The 23,328-nt window shown below is 45.7% G+C and overlaps 1 pseudogene; it reads left to right on the top strand.

Annotated features, from left to right (window-relative positions):
- The first annotated feature begins 225 nt into the window (after positions 1–225).
- LOC112825672 (tubulin beta chain pseudogene) lies at positions 226–2,747 on the top strand (annotated as a pseudogene).
- Positions 2,748–23,328: the final 20,581 nt, after the last annotated feature.

The raw sequence follows: 23,328 nt of genomic DNA, 5'->3' as shown, positions 1-23,328 counted from the left end.
GTCTAAGCAGGAAAAGTAAGGCAACACAGATTTTAGGGAAAAAATGAGAATATTTTCATGACCTTGGAGTAGATAAAGGTTTTTTTTAAACAGAGTGCAAAAAGTAATAACCACAAAGTAGAAGAATGGATAAATTGGATTACATTAAAATTAAGCTTTCTTTTGGTCATCAGACACGACCATTAAGAGAGTTGAAGGTGGCTCTCTTTTCTCCCTCTCAGAACCTTCCTGGCTCTGCGTTCGGACCTCGCTGCTCCAGCCTCTGGGACACGTCCCATCCTTCCAGCCTGTGGTTAGCAGTATAGAAAAAAATTCCATATCATTTTCTTGCCCCCTACACACCTTGAGGCGAGCAAAAGAATTAAAAATAAATTTTAACAATGAGGGAAATCGTGCATATCCAGACCGGTCAGTGTGGCAACCAGATCGGTGCCAAGTTCTGGGAGGTAATCAGTGATGAACACGGCATCGATCCCACCGGAACATACCACGGTGACAGCAACCTGCAGCTGGATCGCATCTCCATGTACTACAATGAAGCTATCAGGTGGCAAATATGTTCCTCGTGCTATCTTGGTGGATCTAGAACCCGGGACCATGGACTCTGTTCGCTCAGGTCCTTTTGGGCAGATATTCAGACCAGACAACTTTGTTTTCGGCCAGTCTGGGGCAGGCAACAACAAAGGGCCACTATACAGAGGGGGCTGAGATGGTTGACTCAGTCCTGGATGTGGTGAGGAAGGAGGCTGAGAGCTGTGACTGCCTGCAGGGCTTCCAGCTGATCCACTCGCTGGGTGGGGGCACAGGCTCTGGAATGGGCACCTTGCTCATCAGCAAGATCCGAGAAGAGTATCCTGACCGTATCATGAACACCTTCAGTGTGGTACCCTCACCCAAAGTGTCTGACACGGTGGTCGAGCCCTACAACGCCACCCTCTCCGTCCATCAGCTGGTAGAGAACACGGATGAGACCTACTGCATTGACAATGAGGCCCTGTATGACATCTGCTTCCGTACTCTCAAGCTGACCACGCCAAACTACGGGGACCTGAACCACCTCATCTCAGCCACCATGAGCAGTGTCACCACCTGCCTCCACTTCCCTGGTCAGCTCAATGCTGACCTCTGCAAGCTAGCCGTCAACATGGTGCCCTTCCCACGTCTCCACTTCTTCAGGCCCGGCTTTGCACCTCTGACCAGCCATGGAAGCCAGCAGTATCGGGGCCCTCACTGTGCCCGAACTCATCCAGCAGGTCTTTGATGCCAAGAACATGATGGCCGCCTGTGACCCCCGCCATGGCCGTTACCTCACCGTGGCTGCTGTCTTCCGTGGGCGGATGTCCATGAAGGAGGTAGATGAGCAGATGCTTAACGTGCAAAACAATAATAGCAGCTACTTCGTGGAATGGATCCCCAACAACGTCAAGACAGCAGTCTGCGATATCCCACCTCGTGGCCTCAAGATGGCAGTCACCTTCATCGGCAACAGCACGGCCATCCCGGAGCTCTTCAAGCGCATCTCAGAGCAGTTCACGGCCATGTTCCGGCGCAAGGCCTTCCTCCACTGGTACACAGGTGAGGGCATGGACGAGATGGAATTCACTGAAGCTGAGAGCAACATGAACGACCTTGTCTCCGAGTACCGGCAGTACCAGGACGCCACCTCAGAAGAAGAAGAGGATTTCGGTGAGGAGGCCTAAGGCAGAGCACCATCACCTCAGGCTTCTCCGTTCCCTCAGCCTTCTTCCTCAGCTGCCCCTGTCCTCTCCCTCAGAACTGCATTTTCCGCCTCTGTCTCATTTTATTTTGTTTTGTTTTCCTTTTTTGGAGGGGGGGATCCTAGAACAGTGCCTGGCGCATAATAGGCGCTCAATAAATATTTGTTGTTTGTTGAATGTCTCCTCTCTTCCACTCCGGGAAACCTAGATTTCTGCCATTCTGGGTAGCCCTGTATTTCCTTTTGGTGTCCACTTCTCCCGTCTGTCCAGTTGATATTTCCCTTTGTTTTTTAAGATAATTCTCCAAGAAGCTGGGTCTCATCAGATCCCATTTAGAACCATGTGCTGAAAACCCAGTAGATGGCCACCATCCTAAGCCCATGTGGTAGCCCAGGGGAAAGGAAACCAAGTTACCTCATAGCAGTAGAGATACCTATAAAAAAGGGGGAGGGTTTTCTATACCTAGAGCAGTTTTGGAGAGGGATATTCAGGCTATTGAGTCCTAATTTCCAGGAATTTCCCTGCTCCTCTCAGCTTCAGGAGAGGTGTTGACAGTATTATCTCTATTTTTCGTCTTCTTCCAAACTCTGTTCTGAGCTTTTTTTTGCAGGGGTCTGCCCCACTCTGTTAAACAGGATCCTCCCTCCCCTACATAACCTCCTTCATATGTTGGATTCCTTCCTTTTCCCCTGGTTGGAGAAGGGGGCCAAGAGGGGGAAAAGGGACTAGCCTCCAGAAAGGCCCTCCCCCTCCCCACCTTTTCTTAGCAAACACGCAGCTCTGCTGTGTATGTATGGAAAGGTGTGTATTGCCACCTAAATCTTCTGAATCATTCTTCCAGAGAGGGGACAAGGAGACCCTCCATCTTGGGCAACATCTCATTTCTTCCTTTTGCTATTCCCTCCCCCAGCCCTTGGCTTCATCCTGCCCTGCACTTCAAATTGCTATTTTGTGTTGAACTTGCTTTTTTTCATATTGAAAAGATAACATTGCCCCAAGAGCCAAAAATAAATGACAACTGAACAACAAAAAAAAAAAGAAAGAAAGAAAGAGTTGAAGGTGATAGAATGGGAGGACATTTGTAATATGTATATCTAATAAAAATTCTTATCAAGAATATGTAAAAAAAAAAAAAAAACCAAAAAGTTTAAAATGTGAAAAAAAAAACAAACTCCTGCAAATCTCTAAGAAAGAGGAATATCTCTCAATAGGAAAATGGACAAAAGGCATAAAAAATCACTTCAAAGAAGGACATCCAAATGGCCAAGAAACCTAAGAAAAGGTGAAAAATGCATTTGTCATTAGGGAAATGCAAATTAAGACCAAAATGAGATACCACCTCATGCCAACCAGAATGGCTCAAATGAAAAAGACAGAACATACCGACTACTGGAGAAGACATAGAACTTGAATTCTCATAGATTGTTGACAGAAGTGTGTTTCACAGCCTTTATGAAGTTAAACATATGCTAACTCTATGACCCACCATTTCCACCCCTCAGTGTATACCCCACATAAAAATGTACGTATGATCACCAGAAGACATTTACAAGAATGTTCACAGCAGCACTATTCATAGTAGCCAAACACAGGAACACAGTTGAGTAGCTATTTTACTCTAGGGACTACTATATAGCAACGGGAATGAACAAATACAGCCATATAACAACATGCATAATTCTCATGAGCATAAGGTTTAGTAAAAGGAAGCCAGATGTGAATGAGTACATACTATATGATTCCATTTATGCAAAGTTTAAAGATAGGTCAAACTATGCTCTGTTTTTAAAAGTCATAAAAGTTTTAGTGACGGGAGAGAGCATAATGGGGGTTTCTGGGGTGCCAGTAATATTGTTTCTTGATCCAGGTATAGGTTACATGAGTGTGCACTTTCATGAAAATTTATTCAGCTGAACACCCATGATTTGTGTATGATTTAGGTATGTTTCAATAAAAAGTTAAAAAGTCAACAAGATAATAAAAAGAAAAAGCAAAAAAATAAACAACCCCCCCAAAACAGAACCCAGGGTCCTACTTGGGCATATTAAATTAAACCTTTTGGGGTGGTAGGGTCATGTTGTAACCAGCCCCCAAAATGGCTCCTTGCAATTCTCACTTCCTGATATTCACAATGGTGTGTGGTCATCTCACACACTGAACAGACCTGCCCTGGGTAACCAGTAGGATGTTGTGGAATAATGCAGTGTGACTTCTCTTGAATCTAGACCATCTATGACATTTCAGCTTGTACCTTGCTCTCTCTCCTGGATCTCTCTGGGGAAAGCGACCACTTTGTGAGGATACTTGGCTTGTTTGTGGAGAGGTCCAGGCGGTGAGTCACTGAGGCCTCCTGCCAGTAGCAGCACCAACCTGCCACCATGTGAATGAACCATCTTGGAAATGGATCCTTTAGCCTGGGTCAGGCCTTCAGATGATTACAGCTCTGGCCAACATCTTGTCTGCAATCACATGAGAGACTCCAAAACCACTACCATCTCAGTAAGCTGCTCCCCAATTCCAGCCCCACCCAGAGTGGTTTGATGTAATGAAGGTTTATTTGTTCAAAGCTGCAAAGTTTTGGAGTAATTTGCTAAGCAACAATAGATAATCAATACAGGCCAAGACAAACATATTTTTTTATACGGAAAAATAATATACTCGTTTATAAATTACCTGACACAGCTCAATAGATTTTTCTATCTTGTTTGGCTGCACTATTTTTTTTTCTTTTTTCTTTTTTTTTTTGGTAAGAAACTTAACATGAGATCCATCCTCAACAGATTTTTAAGTGTGCTGTATTAAATGTATTGTTATCTATAGGCATAATGTTGTACATTGTATCTCTAGAACTAATTCAACTTGCAAAATGAAAATTTTATATATGTTGATTAGCAACTCCTCATTTTCCCCTCTCCCTAATCCCTGGCAACCACCTTTATATTCTTTGCCTCTATGGGTTGGAGTATGTTAGATACTTCATATAAGTGGAAACATACATATTTTTAAAAAGTCCTCACATTTGATGATATAGCCATGGTTGAAAACCTCTCACACATTTTCCCTACCCCTAGTCTAGTACCTATCATTTTGTATTAGTGATATTCCTTGCTGGTCTTCACTGATCAACTGTGAACTCGTTAATTGAAGGAAAGATGCTTTGCTCATTTGGGTTACAATGAACTCAAAAGAGTACCCGGCACACAGTAAATAGTCCATGAATATTTGTTGAACTGGAGTGACATTTCCAATAATCATAGAGGGTTGGACCTACCATTGCCGTCAGCTAGCCAAACCTCTTCAACATAGACTTTCAATTCAACATACATGTCTAAAGAGTCTACTTTGAGTCAAACACTGAACTGATTCTAGAGGTGCAAAGAAGAGGAAGATCAGTCCTGGTAATCAGTATTCAGTCAGGCAGAGACAACATTGGAAATTCCCGTACTTGGGGAAGGAAACTCAGATGAGGTGATCAGTTCCGCTTGGGTGGACCTGAGACACTTCCAGGTAGGCTTGAGCTACCCAAAGAGCGACTTAGGAGTCAGCCAGGTAAACAAGGAGGGAAAAAACACTTTGGGAAGATAGAAGAGCCACGTACATGAGTAGAATGACTTGAAATCACATGGCATGTTGGAGGAGAAGGGCAGAGGATGGAGAGATGAATGGCTTGGTAAGGAGGTTGGATGTATCCTGTAACTAAGGGGAAATCACCAAAGAATGAAACAAGAGAGTTAACAGGACTCTCTTTGCAGTTCTGGAGAAATCACTCCGGTTGCAGTGTGGACAAGGGACTATAGGGCAAAAGCAAAAATCGCAGGACCACTTGGAGAGGAGGTATCGTGAAGATCCAAGTGTGGGGAAGCAAGGGCTGGACTAAAGCAAAGGCACTGGGGATGGGGAGGTGGGGACAGGTATGAGGGAATTTCTCCTCCTAAAAAAAATAGGACTGGAGTTGGAAGATGCTCCACCTCCTCCTGTAAAAAGGCTGGGGAAAGGGAGATGAGAAAGAGGTATAATATGCAGGTAATGCTTTCTTTTCAGATTTTCTTCTTCGGAACCAGAAAAAGACAGAAAAGCAGAAAGAAGACAGGGGGTGGGATTTAGGAAAACATGTGGCACGTATGCTAATGTCACTTGGGAAATGTAACCGGCTCACAACTTCCATCTATTATCTTAGGTGAAAATACATTTTCAGCCAAAAAGAATTATTTTAAAACACGGGTGTGAAATAAATGAGCACATAAAACCATATTGTCCAGAATGTTTTCTTTAGATAGCAGCCTCAGGGTAACACTGCCAGGAATGCATAGTCCCAGCAAGAATCTGCTTTTTGTCACTCGTGAATTGCAATGGGGCTGGAGGGTGGGCTGGTGGGACGACACAGGACACAAACGTCACTTATCTAAGAAATGCATCTGAAACTCCATGGCTGGCAGGTGCTTAAGAGCATTGAACGACATCTGATGCACCAAAATCATGTATGTACACTGGAAAGCACAAGTGTGCCAGGTCCCTGCTACTGTCTGGAGAAATATACCAGACATGCATCCAATGGTTCTTTGCCTTTCCCTCCTGACTTCTCTCCTGCAGGATATGGAGCCCGTGTCAGTGTCTACTCAGAGCCCTCTGTTCACTGGCATTTGAGAGGGTCTTAACTGACTCCAGCTACTCCGTTGCCTCTGAGCAAGGCTCAATCCAGTTAACGAAGGATATCTGCTGGGCTTCTGTGGTCTCTTTCGGTCTTGCAAGCCTCCCCTTTCCCCGGTGCTAACCCTGCAACCTGGATGCCTGTCTCCCCTGTCTCTCTCACACAGGTTCTGGGGCAGTTACCTGTCACCTCTTGGGCTCCCTGTTTACCTAGTCCTGGTCACAGTGATGGGGCGAGATGGCTCTTTGCAGCTGTGTAGCAGTCCTTAGGTTCATTCTCAAGTTGATTCCCACCCACTTACCCTTTTAGCCAGTAGACACCGCCTGCCCCCTCCAGGGGAAGAGGAAGAGAATGCACAGTTATGGAGCCTGCTTTGCACCACGTGGTACTCCCTGGTGCTTTGGGGGGAGCACAGGGCTGGGAATCAAGAAAACGTGGGTCGCTATCAGAGCCTTATCTCTCCACATATGGGGGATCTTGGGCATGTCACACATCCTCTCTACCCTTCTGTTCCTTCCTGAAGAAAATGAGGGCAAAATCCTCTTAAAGCAGACAGTCCTTTCTAAGTATCCAGCTGCAGAGCGCACAAGGCAAACATGCAGTAAATGTGGGTTCCCTTCTGGGGGACACTTCACATGCACAATGATCCCACCGAGGGGCATCACTATCGGTATTTTGCAAGAAAGCTGATCTGGGGAGATGACATGAATTGCTCAAAATCACGCAAGTGGAAAAGCCAGAATTGGAACCCAGGCCTACTAGGCTCTAAACCAGACCTTCCCTCTACTCTGTCCAGCCTTCCTCCATGACTTTCATCCTTCTGCTCTTCTTTAAAAAAAAAAAAAAAAAAGATTTTATTTATTTATTTGCTAGAGAGAGAGCACATAGGCGAGAGACAGTGAGTGAGAGCACAAGCAGGGGGAGTGGGAGAAGGAGAAGCAGGCTCCCCGCCGAGCAGGGAGCCCGATGTGGGACTTGAGCCCAGGACCCCGGGATCATGACCTGAGCCGAAGGCAGACGCTTAACGACTGAGCCACCCAGGCGCCCCATCCTTCTGCTCTTCTACTTTTCTTTACCGTTTTCTTTCCCTCTGCCTGTGACATATTCAGGGCTGTGCCACTATTAGAAATAAAGTCCCCACAGTTTAAAAAAGAAAGGACATTCTGGGTGCCTGGGTGGCTCAGTCAGTTAAGTGTCTGCCTTTGGCTCAGGCCATGATCTCAGGGTCCTGGGATCGAGTCCCATGTTGGGCTCCCTGCTCGGCGGGAATCTGATTCTCCCTCTGCTCCCTCCACCCCCTCCAGCCACCCCCTCCCCCCGGCTCGTGTGCTCACTCACGCTCTCTCTCTCTCTCTGTCTCTCAGAAATAAATAAATAAAATGTTTTAAAAAAGAAAAGACATTCTAGTAGACATTACAATGTAAACAAACTTTGAGAGCATTATGCCAAGTGAAAGAAGCTAGTTTCCAAAAGGACAACTACTTACATGAGGTTCCCGGAGTGGTCAGGTTCAGAGACACAGAAGGTAGAATGGGGGTCGCCAGGAGTTAGATAGAGCGGAGAATGGGAACTTAGTTTTAATGGGGATGGAGTTTCAGTTTGGAAAGATAAAGAGTTCTGTGATGGACAATGATGACAGTCACACAGCAATGTGAATGTGCTTAGTGACAGTGAACTGTACAGTTAAAAATGATTTAAATGGTAAATTTTATCTTGTGTATATTTAACCACAATAAATAAATAAAATAAAAACAAATACAGTAAAATTCCTATGGCCTGATTTACCATTTCTCTCCTTTTCTCCAAACTCCTAAAAGGAGTACCTGAAACTTACATTTCCTATCCTCAAGTCCTTGCTACCTCACGCCTTGGCAATCAGGTTTTTACCCACCCCTCTGCCGAGACCCCTTCCCTTTCAGAAGGTGGTCCACGAACCCTCATCCTCCCGCCACTGCTGGCAGGCCAGGCCCTGGGCATCAGCACCCTGTTGCTGGCCTCTGGGACACTGTCCTCCACGTTTCTGACCAGCCCTTCACCCCCTGGCTTCTGTGGGCTTCCTCTGAGCCTGCCTCCTGGCCCTCGACCCTTGCGTCCTCCCTCCCAACGTGATCTCAGGCACCCCCCTTCCCACATCTGTAGCTCCCTCCCACAAACCTCTTGGCTTCAGATCAGGCTTTAATGCCATGTGAAGGCCAACTCTGTCGAGACATCCTGCCAGGAGCTACAGCTCGCGATCCGAGCAAAAGTCATTGTCTTAGTGCCGAATATCACCTGGTTCCTGCTTCTGTGAGTGGCTCCACCACGTCCCCGCCATCGGACTTAGAGCCTCGGGTCCTCCTGGACCTCCTCAGCTCCGGTACTCTCGTCCAAACAGACATCGTCCTTGGCCAGCCTTCCCAGAGGGTGTCTCCTTCTCATTTTCTTTCCTGGGCTGTGTTGGTTTCCTTCCTTCCTTCCTTCCTTCCTTTCTTTTTTCTTTCAAGATTTTATTTATTTATTTGGCAGAGAGACACAGAGAGAGAGAGGGAACACAAGCAGGAGGAGTGGGAGAGGGAGAAGCAGTCTTCCCGCGGATCAGGGAGCCTGATGGGGGGGCTCAATCCCAGGACCCTAGGATCATGACTGGAGCCAAAGGCAGACGCTCAACCACTGAGCCACCCACTGTTGACTTTCTAAGTCTGCTGCAACGACGTCCCACAGACTGGGTGGCTTAAACAACGGAAATCTTTTCCCTCAGAGTTCTGGAGGCTGGAAGTCTGAGATCAAGGTGTCCATGGAGCTGGTTCCTTTTGACGCCAATCTCCTTGGCTTGTGGATGACCACCTTCTCCCTATGTCCTCACACGGCCTTCCATCTGTATATGTCTGTGTCCTAATGTCCTCTCCTTACAAGACACCAGTCAGATTGGATAGAGTCCACCCACATGACCTCATTTTAACTTAATGACCCCATAAAGACCCTATCTCCAAATATAGTCACACTCTGAGGCATGGGGGTTAGGACTTCAACATAGGAATTGGTGTCACAATTCGGGCCATAACACGCGCTCCTCTGGTGGCCTCCTGCCCACTTTCCCCACCACCTTCCTCAAAGGCACCGGCCATGTCATGCTGCCTCTGCTATAGTCTTCCTGAAGCACCGTGGTGAGCAGCACACTGCCCTGCCACTCAGCACCTCACAGAAATATTTCTGACCCCTTGGCTTGGCACTCAAGGCCCTCCTCACTGTGGCTCAAACAGCCTGTCTCTGTAGCTCCACCACCACCAGCTCTGCTCTCCGAACAAGCCAGCGGCCATCATGGCGCGCACCGCCCTCCGGCCAAGCCAGGCGGCCATCATGGCGCGCACCGCCCTCCGGCCAAGCCAGGCGGCCATTATGGCGTGGGCATGCTTGTGCTTCCCCGCCACTCGCCTTCCCGCAGCTGTGTTCTCCGTCAGGAATGCTCTCCCCTCATCTCTGCCTTCTCAAAACTACCCAGTTTTCTGGGCCTGGCACAAATGCCACTGCCTTCCCCGAAACTCCATAATCCTTTATCTGTGCCACAAATAGCACTTCTCCTCTTCTAACTTTTCACTGGGGACACATTTTGCCCTAGGGGTCTCCTGGGGGCCCCGAGCCAGGTGGGAAAGGTCACAGTATTCTTTCCTCACTTCCCCCTTGCAGGGTCACTGCAGGCTGGCTGAGTCCTTCAACCAGAAGCCCCCAGCTCTTGTCAGGCAGCCCTCTCCACCCACTCCTGTCTGCCTCCAGGTTCTGGTAACCATTTCCTGCCCTGGCCCCTTTCAACTCAACAGACGGCAAGCAGGCCAGCTGGTACCAGACCCTGGGTCCCTCCTGGGGCCATATCTTTGCAAATAGTCCCTCCTTTAAACCCTCCTCAATTAGTCGAACCTGACTGTGCCATCTGTTTCCCCCTGGGATGTGGACTGATATGCCATATTCACCCAGGCTTAACAATTGCAAATCAACCTGCTTCTTTTCAAAAATCCACATTGAAATACTGACGTGTGCCGTTCTTAAGGGGCTGAACATACCAGGAAAACACAGCATGGCCTCCATGAGGGCCACAGGCTGGTAGGGGAGGCTGGCGGTCATGTCCCCGGGGCAATGAGGTCTGTGTGGGATGACAATTATAGGGCGCAGTGGTGAAGGACCAAGTGCTGGATCAGAGTGACCAAATTTGACCCCTGACACTGCCACCTACCCACGGATGGGTCTTTGGCAAGTTTCTTAAGCCTCAGTTTCCTTGTCTGCAAAGTGGAGGTAATAATAGTAGTTACTTCATGGGATATAATGAGAATTATACCGTAATTTCTCAGCACATCTTGGCACATAGCAAACACAACATAACTACTAACTGTTAGGTAAGCATGGGGTGCTATGGAACCAACGGGGAAGATGAGCTATTCCAGCAGATGAGGGTAGGATCCTGAGCCTCATTTCTTACCTGTCCTTTTTGCCTTATCTGCAGGACTAGGTACCTTGAAACTGTCAGCTCTGGCTTCTCCAGAAGAGGAACCCCACTGAAGAGAAGAACTTCACTGAGCATACCAGGACAGATTTTTCTCTTGCACTTTTCCAGAGCATCAAGTCTAGAAAGGATGATGTCTTTTATATAGGTGAGTCTCTTAAAAATTATTTACTCCGTTTTATTAAGGGATTGTATTTTTTTAGAGCAGTTTTAGGTTCACAGCAAAATTAGTTAAAAGGTACAGAGATTTCCCATATACCCCCTGTCCTCACACATCCTCGTTATCAACATCCCCACCAGAGTGGTACATTTGTTGCAGTTGATGAACCTGCATCGACATGCCATTATCACCCAAAGTCCATAGTTTACATCAGGGTTCACTTTTGGTCTATGGGTTTAGACAAATTTGTAATGACACGTATCTATCCTGAGAGTGTCATACAGAATACTTTCACTGCCCTAAAAATCCTCTGTGCTCCACCTATTCATCCTTCCTTTCCCTCTAAGCTCTGGCAATCACCGATCTTAATATCTCTTTAGTTTTGCCTTTTCCAGGATGTCATACGGTTGGTATCATCCAGTATGTAGCCTTTTCAGATTGGCTTCTCCTACTCAGTAATATGCATTTAAGTTCCTCCATGTCTTCTCATGGCTCGACAGCTCATTTCTTTTTAGCACTGAATAATATTCCATCATACAGACAAACCACAGTTTATCCATTAACCTACTGAAGGACAACTTGGTTGCTTCTAAGTTTTGGCAATTATGAATAAAGCTGCTGCTCAAGGTAAATCCTGATGGAATTAGCCAAGTGAAGAAGGGGGCCAGGGTGAGCAGGCAGGGGGAAGAGGCTGAGCAAAGGAGAGAGCACAGTAAGGGGGGACTGCCGAAGTCTGGGTGGTTGAGGCATCACCCAGAGCAGATCGGAGAGGAGAGTGGGTGCGCTTGGAGCCAGTGTGATGGCTGCTGTGCTGTCCTACCACGTCTTGGCAGGGCCAGAGCTCCCGGGGCCCTGAGAGCTTCCTGTGCATCGGTCAGCTCCTCTGTGTGCCTCCTCCACACTATGATGTCGTTGAATTCCGACGGCCTGCTCTGCCCCACACTTCCTCCAAGGTGCAAAGTGGGCAGTGGCTTTCTACAAAGGGACACCACAGCAGGAGATGATGACTTGACCAGACAAAAAATGTGGAGAAAATTGCAGGAGACCCAACTTGGAAGCCAGAGGGCTACTGGCACTTTCTAGGTCCTTCTCTCCATTTGTCTTCCTGACGAGTTATCTTTTGTTCCTCCTCCCCCCGGTAGATGGTTTAGGATGTTTTTTCATGTTTTTAAGCTGATGGTGAATGGGGCTGAACTACCTCACAAGTGTTTGGAGGCTGTTATGGACTGAATTGTGTCCTCCCCCACCCACCCCCACCAAATTCATAGGTCAAAGCCTTCACCCACAATGTAACTGTATTTGGTGTGGGACCATTAGGGAGGTAATAAAGGTTAAGCTCTCTCTCTTCAGGCAGACACAGAAGAAAGTCCATATGAGGACAGAGCCAGAAGGAGCCGTATCTGTAAGCCAGGAAGAGCTCCCTCATCAGGAACAGAATCATCCAGCATATTGATCTGGGACTTCCAGTCTCCAGAACCGAGAACATGAATGTCTGCTGTTGAAGCCACCTCATCTGTGGTACTTCGCTATGGCAGCCTAAGCAGACTAATATAGGGGCTTTCCTAAAAAGAGTTCCTTGACACCTGGCTTTGTGGTGGTGTGGCCTCCGTGGCGCAGCCATCAGTGACTCTTCTTTGGGTCAGCACTGGCAGCCTGGCTGTGACTCCCTCTGATACCTGTCCCTCCAGAGGCAGACATAGAGCAATTCCTAAGGAGACCATCCTCACTGGCCAGTGACAGAGGGAGGAGCAGAACCCTTTCCCCCTGACCCAGGAGGCTGGTGTTGGTTGGGGAGTGCCAACAACTGTGAAGGGTGTGAGACCGCACCCTACTCACAAGGCTAACAAGTTAGCCGGCACAGTTTCATGTTTGCAGGCAGAGGATGCAAGACTTCGGGGTCAGAGACAAAGGATCGGATCCTGGTACTCACATCCACAGCAGTACCCAGAGTTTAAGTGTCTGTGCTCAGCTCCCCAGGCCCAGTTCCCACAGGTCCACGTGAGGAGGGCCAGGTGCTGCCTGCCCAGGCAGAGGGTGGCTTTAGTGGGAGGAACCCAGGCTTCATGAGCCTGTCTTCTATGATAGGCAGTAAGCTTGTCTGAACATTGCTCTAGGGGAAGCACTGTCTTTCTCACATTAGACAGTAAACAGACCTGCCCTTCCCTGCAGAGGACTATACCCTGCTCTCTGCCGAGGCTGTTTGCCGTGCCAGCACCCCGGTGGCATATATAGTAAGGTACGGATTCTAGCAGCTTTGTTGCTCTGATTGACCCCTGACAGGGATGAACCCCAAACCATTTTAATAAGTTGCACCACTTATTCCCCACTGTAAATGTTCCTCCCAGGTAACCAAAATTGTCTTGAAATCTACACTCGACTATAAATAGGTCTGATATCTTGCAATTTACCATATGTCTGTTTTAAAAATGTAGGTTTTATTATTGTTCAGGTATGGTAAAGCTAACAGATCAGAGAAGATTGCCATTGAAATGATCTTTTTTTTTTTTAACAATTCACATTTTTAAAAAGTTTGTTTGTTTTCAGTAATCTCTACACCCAACACAGGGTTCGAACTCACTGCCCGAAGTCAAGAGTCGCATGCTCTTCTGACTGAGCCAGGCAGGCGCCCCTGAAAGGATCTTTTGTTACTCACAGATCCGAAGAGGTGGGGGGGGTACCCACTGAGCCCTGGGGGGATCACCTGGAGAAGCATCAGGGTGAGTCAGGAGGCAGAAGGAATGGAGGAAAACGTGGTCAAAAGTCTTTATTGTGGTTTCCCTGGGAAGGAGTGGGTAAAACAGGGGAAGCAGGCATAGGACTGGCTCGTCTGAATAATTTCAATGGGCTCTGGGGCAGAAGGGCTGTCCCTAGTTGTCTGGTACCTGTCCATGCGATGATCAGGGCGGGTGGGTAGTGGTCTAGAGAGTGAGAGCCTCATAAAGAAGGTGGTTGCGGGTGTGGGCTCTAGATTGGCTGGTTTGCATACGGAAGGCATGATTGTAGCCAAGCGGACTCCTTTACCACGTCTAACAACTGGCTAGCCCTGGGCGGGGCAGCTGCTCCAAGGTCAGCAAGGCCCAGAGGTCAAGGCCTCAGAATTAAAAGACACACTTAATACAGAGTCAAATAAAAACAATACCTCCTTGTGAAGGCCTAACTCCTGAAGAATGTGGAAACTAGGAGGTATATCAGTGAAAGGCACCTCTGGAATTAACAAGCGTATCATTATCTATCATTATCTATCTAGTCAATTCCACGTGTCAACACTTGTACATTGAGTAGCTGCCATGAGTGAGGCACTGTGTTGGATGCTGGGGAGACAGGGATGAACCCAAAAGCCCTGGCCTTGCCTTGGGGAGCCCAGGGTGGAGCTGCCGAACCCACACAGGGACCAGCTAGGTGAGGTCTTGAGCAGTTGTCTGTGGAGCCTAATGGCCCCCTGAGAACATTCACTTGTCATCTGAAAATTGAAGATGCATTTCCTCCAGGACACATTTGAGCCTGAAGGCATAGTATACCCCTAACCACTGTGGCATGCCAGGCAGGAAAAATGACCCTGCCTTTTGGAACTCCTTGTCCCCCCAGAGGCATTTCCAGAATTTCCTTGGCAGCCCAGATGACCCGTCTGATTCTTCCCATCTGGGCCTCTGTGTTATTTCTTTGTCAGAGTTGATGAACTATGTCTGCAGTTGGCACAGTCCATCACTGTGGTTCTCTGGTGTGCTCTTTTGGGGGAAAAAAAAATTTTTTTTTAAGTGTTTCTGTAGCTCAGAAGTTCATTTGTCTTAAATGTGTTTGGGCTGCTATAACAAAATACCACAGACTGGGTGGTTTCTAAACAACAGAGATTTATTTCTCGCCATTCTGGAGGCTGGAAGTCCAAGCTCAGGGGGCCGGCAGATTCAGTGTCTGGTGAGAGCCTGCTCTGTGGTTTATAGACAGCTGTCTTCTCACTGGTTCCTCACATGGTGGAAGGGGAGAGAAAGCTCTTGGGGTCTCTTCTAGAAGGGCACTAATCCCGTTCATGACCTAATCACCTCCTAGAGGCCCTACTTCCAGACACCATCACATTGGGGGTTAGGATTTCAACATATGAATGCTGAGGGGACACAAACGTTCAGCGTAGATAGCAGCATCTTAATTTGGGGTTCTCCCCTCCACTGTTCATCTCCCTCCCACCCTCTTCCCCCTTCTCTGGTGGGAGGAATAGACTGTTTAAAGCAGGCCACTCATCATCATGCAAATATAAACTTCTGGTAAAATATACACCAGTACCCTAGTTTTAAACTTTCTAATGCAGTGAAATGTTTCATTTTGGATTTCTGGCAACTACTATCTTCATCTTAAGAGATGTATAAATACATGTAAATAAGATATTAACACCACAAGATTGTTTTAGACCATTTCCCCATCTGGTTTGGTCCTGTAGTTGTGTGGGAAGGAACAGTTCTTGGAATCTGGCCTGAGCATGAAAATACAGAACAGAACGATCACTTAAGGTTTGCAGTAGCCTGCAAGATGCTTACCTCTGAAAGCCAATTGCAAATTAAGTTATAACATCCTTGTAGTACTCATAAACATTAGGTCAACATTGCACTGCTGCTGGGGAGAAGGATTTCCAAACCTGGTTAATTATCAGAGCTTTCTGGAGAGCTTCTAAAAATTCACATCCTGGGCTCTGCTTATAGAGATTATGATAGTATAGGTATGCGGTGGGGGCTGGGAAGCTGTATTTTTCAGAAATTGCTCAGATAGATATCTGTGATGATAAGCTGATTTGAGACCCACAGCTTTATTCTGAGAGTTTTGCCCTCCTAAGTATGCTCCCTGACTGGCAGCTGCAGCATCCCCTAGGGGCTTGTTAGAAACACCCACTGCATTTTCACAGGAGGCAATTTACATGAAACTAAAGAAGCAATGGTGGAGGGGATCCCCAGGCGGTGAAGTCTTTGGGATACAAGGATGATTTCACGGTTAGTAAGTCAGGAAAGACGTTATGGGGAGGTTGGGCTGATAGGAGGTTAAAGAAGGCAGGGCAAACTTGCTTCTATTTGACCAACACAGAAGCGGAGGAAGTGGCAGAAAGGCAGAAAGGATGCCGGGGATGGGCGACCTGAGTTCTGTCCCCAGTCTTACGCAAAGATGAAATACAAACTTGATTTTGTTGGCAATTTTTTGCTGTGATATATTCTATAATACGAATTATTATTTACGTAGCGTAGCGTGCTATCATAGGTACTCTTTGAGGATATTTGTGGAGCACAATAATACTTTTTTTTTTTTTTTTTTGGAGTTCTTACTCAGCTGAGGCTGCTTGATGCCAAAGAAAGCCTTGCAGAGATTGGACTGGAATGAGCACAGGGTCCAACCCTTTCGCTAACCCATTGTGCATCCTAGGAGAGTCACATGGTTTCCCCAGGTCCTGGGTTCTTCATCTGTAAAACATCCATAACTCCCAATCTCATCTGAGCCTATTTGCTCCATTTTGAAATAAACTTTTGTAACATCCTCTTTGCAATTCTAAAATGAAAATCATAGATATATAGATATATAACTAGTTACAGACATAATTTAAAAAAATACTTTGATGCTCTAAAAGTAATTCAAATGGGAAATTCAAGTGAACGGGTTATAACAAAATAATACATAATTTAGAACACAAAGTTTTGGGCAGTGTATTAACCATGTCTTTTATGGTCTGTATTATGATGCTTTGATACCTAGGGCCTTGCTGACCCTGGAGGGACTGCCTCTCTCGGGGCTAGTGAATTTCTAGAGCTTGTAAACAACCTGCCCAAGAGCAAGCTTCTAAAATGCAAACCAACCAGTCCAGAGCTTATAACCCGATCACCTCCTTTATGAGGCTCGCACACTCTGGGCCACTATCCACTTACCCTCATTACCTCAGGGCCAGGTACCAACAACTAGGGACAGCCCTTATGCCCCAGGGCCTACTGAAATTTTTCAGATTAGCCAATCCAAAGCCTGCTTCCCCTTCCTCACCTGCTCCTTCCCATGGAAACCACAATAAAGACCCTTATGCATATTTTCTCCTTGCTCCCCCTGCCTCCTGACCCACCCAGGGTGCTTCCCTGAGTGGGCCCCCATAGCACAATGTGCCCTCTCCTCTTGGGATCTGTGAGTAACAAACGATCATTTCAATAGTAGTCATCTCCTGGTCGGTCTGCTTCCTATACCTTGAATTTTCTATGAATACAAATATGTGGAAAACAGAACTCTACTGTGAGACGTTTGAAAATGGTTTATTGCTCCTCCTCATAATGACTGACCTTAGGTTTAACAAAAGTCAGAAGATCAGGAGCCATTTCCCAGAAAGACAGAGAAAAAGAAAGCAGAAGAATGGCTAGACAGAGAGAGAAAATTTCATGTTAAGTATTAACAGAGCTGAGTGATTTGGATATAATAGGAGAAAAAGGAAAAACCTTAAGTAGGGATAAGATGCCAAGAGAAGTTATAGACTGTAAAGGAAAATAAGGAAGTAGCATATTTTTGCAAACCATCCAGGCTTCATTCATAAGTGCAGTGTCAAAACAATTCCTTGTGATGACACAGGATCTGGGAGTGACGAACTCTCACAGAAAAGACCTCCCAGAGCTTGAAATCTCATCACAGATCGGAGCAGACATTCTATCCCAGAATGGCTGGCAGGATATTGGGAAGTCTTACGGGACCTGGATAAATTCTTCTTGGCATCACCTGTCCTGGCGTGCCAGGACATCCAGAGTCCCTGCTACTGTATACTAGTAGCACCATCCAATCATTGTAACAACCCAAAGTTCCTCCATGGAAATTTTCACACTTATTGTGAAACTGCTAACTCGGATAACCCCCAAGTTCCTTCCAGAACTAGCTCACTTCAATTCCATGGTTCTAAGGTTGCTGGGGCTTCACGGATGAAGTACGTTGCTAATGTCCTTTAAAGTTTGAGAGTTACCGTTGCTAGACACCATCAGCCATCGCCATGAACTGGCCAGGACATGTTAAGACACAAAAGGAACAAAAACATAAGGAGAAAATAACAAAAAAAAAAAAGCCACAATGGACTACTTTTGAGAGCAAAGTCCCAACCTTTAAATGAACATCAAAAAACTACTTTTAAATCTTACCACCACAGTTGTGCAAGTAACTAGAGTTCTGGAAGCACAGTTTGGGTGGGCACTCCTCCAGCCCCCAGGCTCTAAGATGCAGAGCTGTATTGTGTCCATAGTGCTTAAGAGCTTGGCTCCAGAGTGAGACAAAACTAGGTTCGAATCTGAGCTTTACCACTTGCTAGTTGTGTGGCTGTAGTCAATTTACTGGATGTCTTTGAGTTAGTTCTATAATCAGAAAAATTGGAATCAGGTGCCTAATTTACAGACAGTTGTAAGAATGGGATAATGCACACAAAGGGCTTAGCTCAAAGCATGGCACTTAATGAACAACCTAAGCTATCATTAATTTACTATGAATGTGACTGTATTTCTATTTCAAACTTTCTGTCCACCAGAGGGCGTCAAACACTGTTCTGGAATTTGGAAAAGCTGTTGCCCAATCCCCCACCCCAAATTCTGTGTTGTGAAACATGCTCTAAAAATCCTGATCATTGATGTATGACAAAAAGAATTTAGCAACTTGCCATTTGCTTGCCCCTTCACCCTTGAGAGATCCTATACCTAAAATAAAACGCTCAACTTCAAGACTTGGTTTAAACGAAGACAGATGCATAATCTTGTGGCTTTGCGGCCACTTCTTAAACTAGTGGCAAACCAAGGACAGCACTGTGCGAGAAGTGTGCCTCTTGGGCAGGCAGTAAGGAAGGCATCGTTTGTAGAGAATCTAAAAACAAAAATACAACTGACTAAAAGTCAGTTAGTTTTTAGATCACTATGTACCAGAAATTTTGAATAATGTCAGTGATAAAATTCTCCACAAAAATATCTTTTGTTATTGGAAGTTCTAAACAATTTCTTTCTTTCTTTCTTTTTCTTTCTTTCTTTCTCTCCTTTCTTTTTCTTTCTTTCTTCTTTCTTTCTTTCTTTCTTTCTTTCTTTCTTTCTTTCTTTCTTTTTTCTTTCTTTCTTCTTTCTTCCTTTCAAGATTTTATTTATTTGTTTGAGAGAGAGAGAGAGAACGTGAGTGCGAAGGGGGATGGGAGGAGCAGAGGGGAGGGAGTGGGAGGGGGAAAGAATCCCAAGCAGATTCTCCACTGAGCACAGAGCCCCACGTGGGGCTCAATCTCAGCACCCTGAGATCATGACTCCAGCCGAAACCAAGAGTCAGATGCTCAACCGATTGAGCTACCCAGCACCCCACTTTCCTTAAGATTTTATCTTCAAAGTTCTAAACAATTTCTGCAGACATGATTGCATTTTAGTAATGTATACATAAGTTCAATTTGGCACATTTTCCTTTTTTTTCCCCAAGGTACAGGCATCTCTCTTGAGGTGAACCTATATCAGGGTGCCCTGCCCTTCACAAAGAAATGAGAAAGATCTCAGAGCACCTGAAAAATACGAGCAAAGGTGGGCTGTGAGATAGAGGAAGTCCCATGTGTGCATCCCAGATGGAGGGACAAGCTCAGGGAGGGGGCCATTCATTGAAAGATGGGCAGTGAGTGTGTTCTGGCTAACAACTGCTCGGTGACATACGTACATTGTTAAATCTAGACACCTGCAACAAGGATGCTAGAATTCACCCCCTCATCACCCCACCACCGCATGGAACTTGGTGAGTTTTCAGCTGCAGAGAGAAACTCATAAGGTTCCTGTCCCTTCTCTTTTGCATTGTGGCAGTGTGTCTGCCCCCCAGGTTTGCTCTGTAACAAAGTTCCCCCTACCAGTTAGAAGGTGTCTGGGAAAAGGACCCTCCCTCAGGTCTGCAAGGCAGGTTATTAACAGACTAGTCAGCTTCATTCCCCAGAGGTTTCCAAGCTAATACCAGCTATTACTGTTCATTAAGGATAGGACTACATGTCCAACAATTGAATCTGCTTTCTTTCTAATTCTTGCCATAACTTCAGTTTATGGGTAAGGGGAGTGAAGCCCAGAGGAGTCAAGCAAAGTGTCTCAATGTCACCCAGCTAATGACAAGAAGAGCAAGCCCTCATGGAAGGTTCAGGGAGTGCCAGGCACAGTATAGAATGAGCTCAGTAGGGGCGCTGGGGTGGCTCAGTCTGTTAAGCATCTGCCTTTGGCTCAGGTCATGATCTTGGGGTCCTGGGATCAAGCCTCAGGTCATGATCTCAGGGTCCTGGAATGGAGCCTCAGTTCCTGATCTTGGGGTCCTGGGATCAAGCCCCAGGTAGGGCTCTCTGCTCCACAGGGAGTCTGCTTCTCCCTCTTCCCCTCCCTCCCACTCATGCTCTCTCAAATAAATAAATAAAATCTTTAAAAAAAAGAAAGAAATGAGCTCAGTATTCCTCCCCCAGATTTTTTTAAATTTTTTATAACTTCTTTTCATTTTATTTTTCATCATGATAAGTGTACTCTTTAATCCCCTTCCCCCATTTCCCCCACTCCCCCACCCACCGCCCCTCTGGCAACCCTCAGTTTGTTCTCTGTAGTTAAGAGTCTGTTTCGTGGTTTGTCTCTCTCTCTTTTTTCCCCTTTGCTCATTTGTTTTGTTTCTTAAATTACACATATAAGTGAAATCATATGGTATTTGTCTTTCTCTGACTGCGTTTGCTTAGCATTTCACTCTCTAGCTCTATCTAAGTTTTTATAAATTATTTTTAATTGTGGTAAAATACACTAACATAAAATGTATCATCTTAGCCATTTTTAAGTGTACAGTTCTGCAGCATTGAGTACATCCCCATTGTTGTGCAACCAGCAGCACCATCCGTCTCCAGAACATTTTCATCTTGCCAAACTGGAACTCTGTCCCCATTAAACTCTAACTTCCCGTTCTCCCCTCCCCTCCTCCACCAAATCTTGTAAGGCAGATACAATTATTATCACCATCCCCATTTTACAGATAAGGAAATTGAAGCCTGGAGAGATTCTGTAACTTTCCCAGATCACAGCTAGTAGGTGGCAGAGCTGTGATTCAAAGTCAGACAATCTGGCTCCAGAGGCAAGAGCTTAACAACTCTGGCTTCAGAGACATCGAACCAGGACTACGCTTTTCTTTCTTTCCGATATTGACGCTATCCACAAGCCCAAGAAACGGAGCCTAGAAAGTTGGAACAAGTTGCAGGTAAGTCCTTGTAAATACAGAAGGTGGATTTGTGTTCAGACCCCTTGGATCCCAGGCTGGTTGGACCTCTGGCTTCCTGCACAGCCACTCATGAGAGTAGTGAGCCTATTGCCTTTGAGTTCCACTCTCTGCTTCCATCCATGTCCCCAGGGAGTTCTGAGGGTTGTCTCCCCTCCGTCCTGTGTGCAGTCATAGGCTCCAGTTTGCCTGTGATGAGGGAAGCGGACACCGGGCTTTGGACAACAAGTGGCAAGCTGGGCCCCAAATGGGATGTCCTGTCTTGACACCTTCTGTAGCTCAGGGGGATGCTGTCTATGCTGGAACAGCCTATGCTCCCCATCACTGCCGAGGAAACCCCTCTTCACCTGTCCAGGCCAGCACTGCTAAGGCAGGAAATTTACCTCCCTCCCCACTCTGGCACCTGTTTAATGCTGAATGGAAGATGCACTGGACCCTTACCTAGCATCTGCATTCGAGAGGGTGGCATGACAGAGGTGGCATAATCCTGCACACACACTTCACGGCTTCATCCCTATTTATTTTTATTAGCTTTTTCTTCCTATTTCCAGCCCTTAAAAAGACCAGCCTTGAGGAAGAGCAGCTTTTCTACAAGACAAGTTGATAGGAGATTTCTCCAGTTGGACAATGTAAGTTTTATATTCTCCCTTAGAGAGGTAGAACTTTAAAACTCTGCATCTAATTCATCAGCACACTCTGAGCTTTACCTAGAATAAATCCCACCGCTGACCTCTGCTTACTCCTCTATCAACACCACCCTGATGAAAGCCTCATGTCCCTTGCCTGGGTGAGCACTGAGACCCTGCCACCTCCCAGACGCAAGCCACCAGAGTCAGCCTTTTAAAAGTCAATTAGATCCCCTAAGATCAGGAATAAAACCAGGATGCCTGCTTTCACCACTTCCATTCAAAATAGTACTGGAGTCCTAGCCAGAGCAATTAAGCAAAAACAAACAAACAAACAAATAAATTGGCGTCCAAATCAGAAAGGAAAGAGAAAACTGTTTACCGATGACATGATCTTATATGCAGAAAATTTTAAAGAGTCCACAAAAATCTTTTAGAACTAGTAAACTAATTAAGTAAAATGGCAGTATACAGAATCAACATGCAAAAATCAGTTGCATTTCTGTATACTAACAATGAACAATCTGAAAAAGAAATTAATAAAAGGATACCATTTATAGTAGCATAAAAAGAATAAGTTACTTAGGAATAAATTTAGCCAAGGAGGTGAAAGACTTGCACACTGAAAACTATAAAACATTGCTGAAGGAACTTAAGACACAAATAAATGCATGCATTCATGGATTGGAAGGCTAAATATTATTAAAATGTCCATACTACCCAAAGCCATCTGCAAACACTATGCAACCTTTATCAAAATCCCAACAATGATTTTTGCAGAAATAGAAAAATCCATCCTAAAACTCATGTGGAATCTTAAGGGGCTCTGAATAGCCGGAAGGGAATTTTGAGGAAGAAGAACAAAGCTGGAGGACTTTTACTTCCTGATTTCAAAACTTACTACAAAGCCACAGTAATCAAAATAGTGTGGTCCTGGCATATAGACTGAAGGAATAGAATAGAGAGTCCAGAAATGCCAAATGATCTGTGACAAAGGGCCAAGACCCCTCAATGGGGAAAGGACAGTCTTTTCGACAAATGATGAAGGGAAAACTGGATATTGACATGCAAAGCATGAAGTTGAGGCCTTTACACCACATATAAAATCAAAAAACAATTTAAAATGAATCAAAGACCTAAACACAAGAACTAAAACTATACAACTCTTAGAAGAAAACAGGGTGAAACCTTCACGACATTAGATTTGGCACTGGTTTCTTGGGTATCATACCAAAAGCACAGGTAAGAAAAGAAAAAAATAGATAAATTGGGCTGTGTCAAAATTTAGACCTTCCATGCGTTGAAGTATACAATCAACAAAATAGACAACCACAAAACGGGAGAAAGTATGTGCAAATCACATAGATATATAGATAAGGGGTTAATATCCAGAATATATAAAAAACTCCTACCACTCAATAACAACAAAACAAACAACCCAATTAAAAATGAGCAGAGGACTTGAACAGACATTTCTCCAAAGAAGACAT

The sequence above is a fragment of the Callorhinus ursinus genome, unplaced genomic scaffold, assembly GCF_003265705.2.
Source record: "Callorhinus ursinus isolate GAN/ISIS: 27379988/994484 unplaced genomic scaffold, GSC_fseal_2.0 scaffold4, whole genome shotgun sequence".
Lineage (NCBI taxonomy): Eukaryota > Metazoa > Chordata > Mammalia > Carnivora > Otariidae > Callorhinus > Callorhinus ursinus.
Note: the sequence above shows the minus strand (reverse complement) of the source record. Positions and strands in the feature narration are given on the sequence as shown.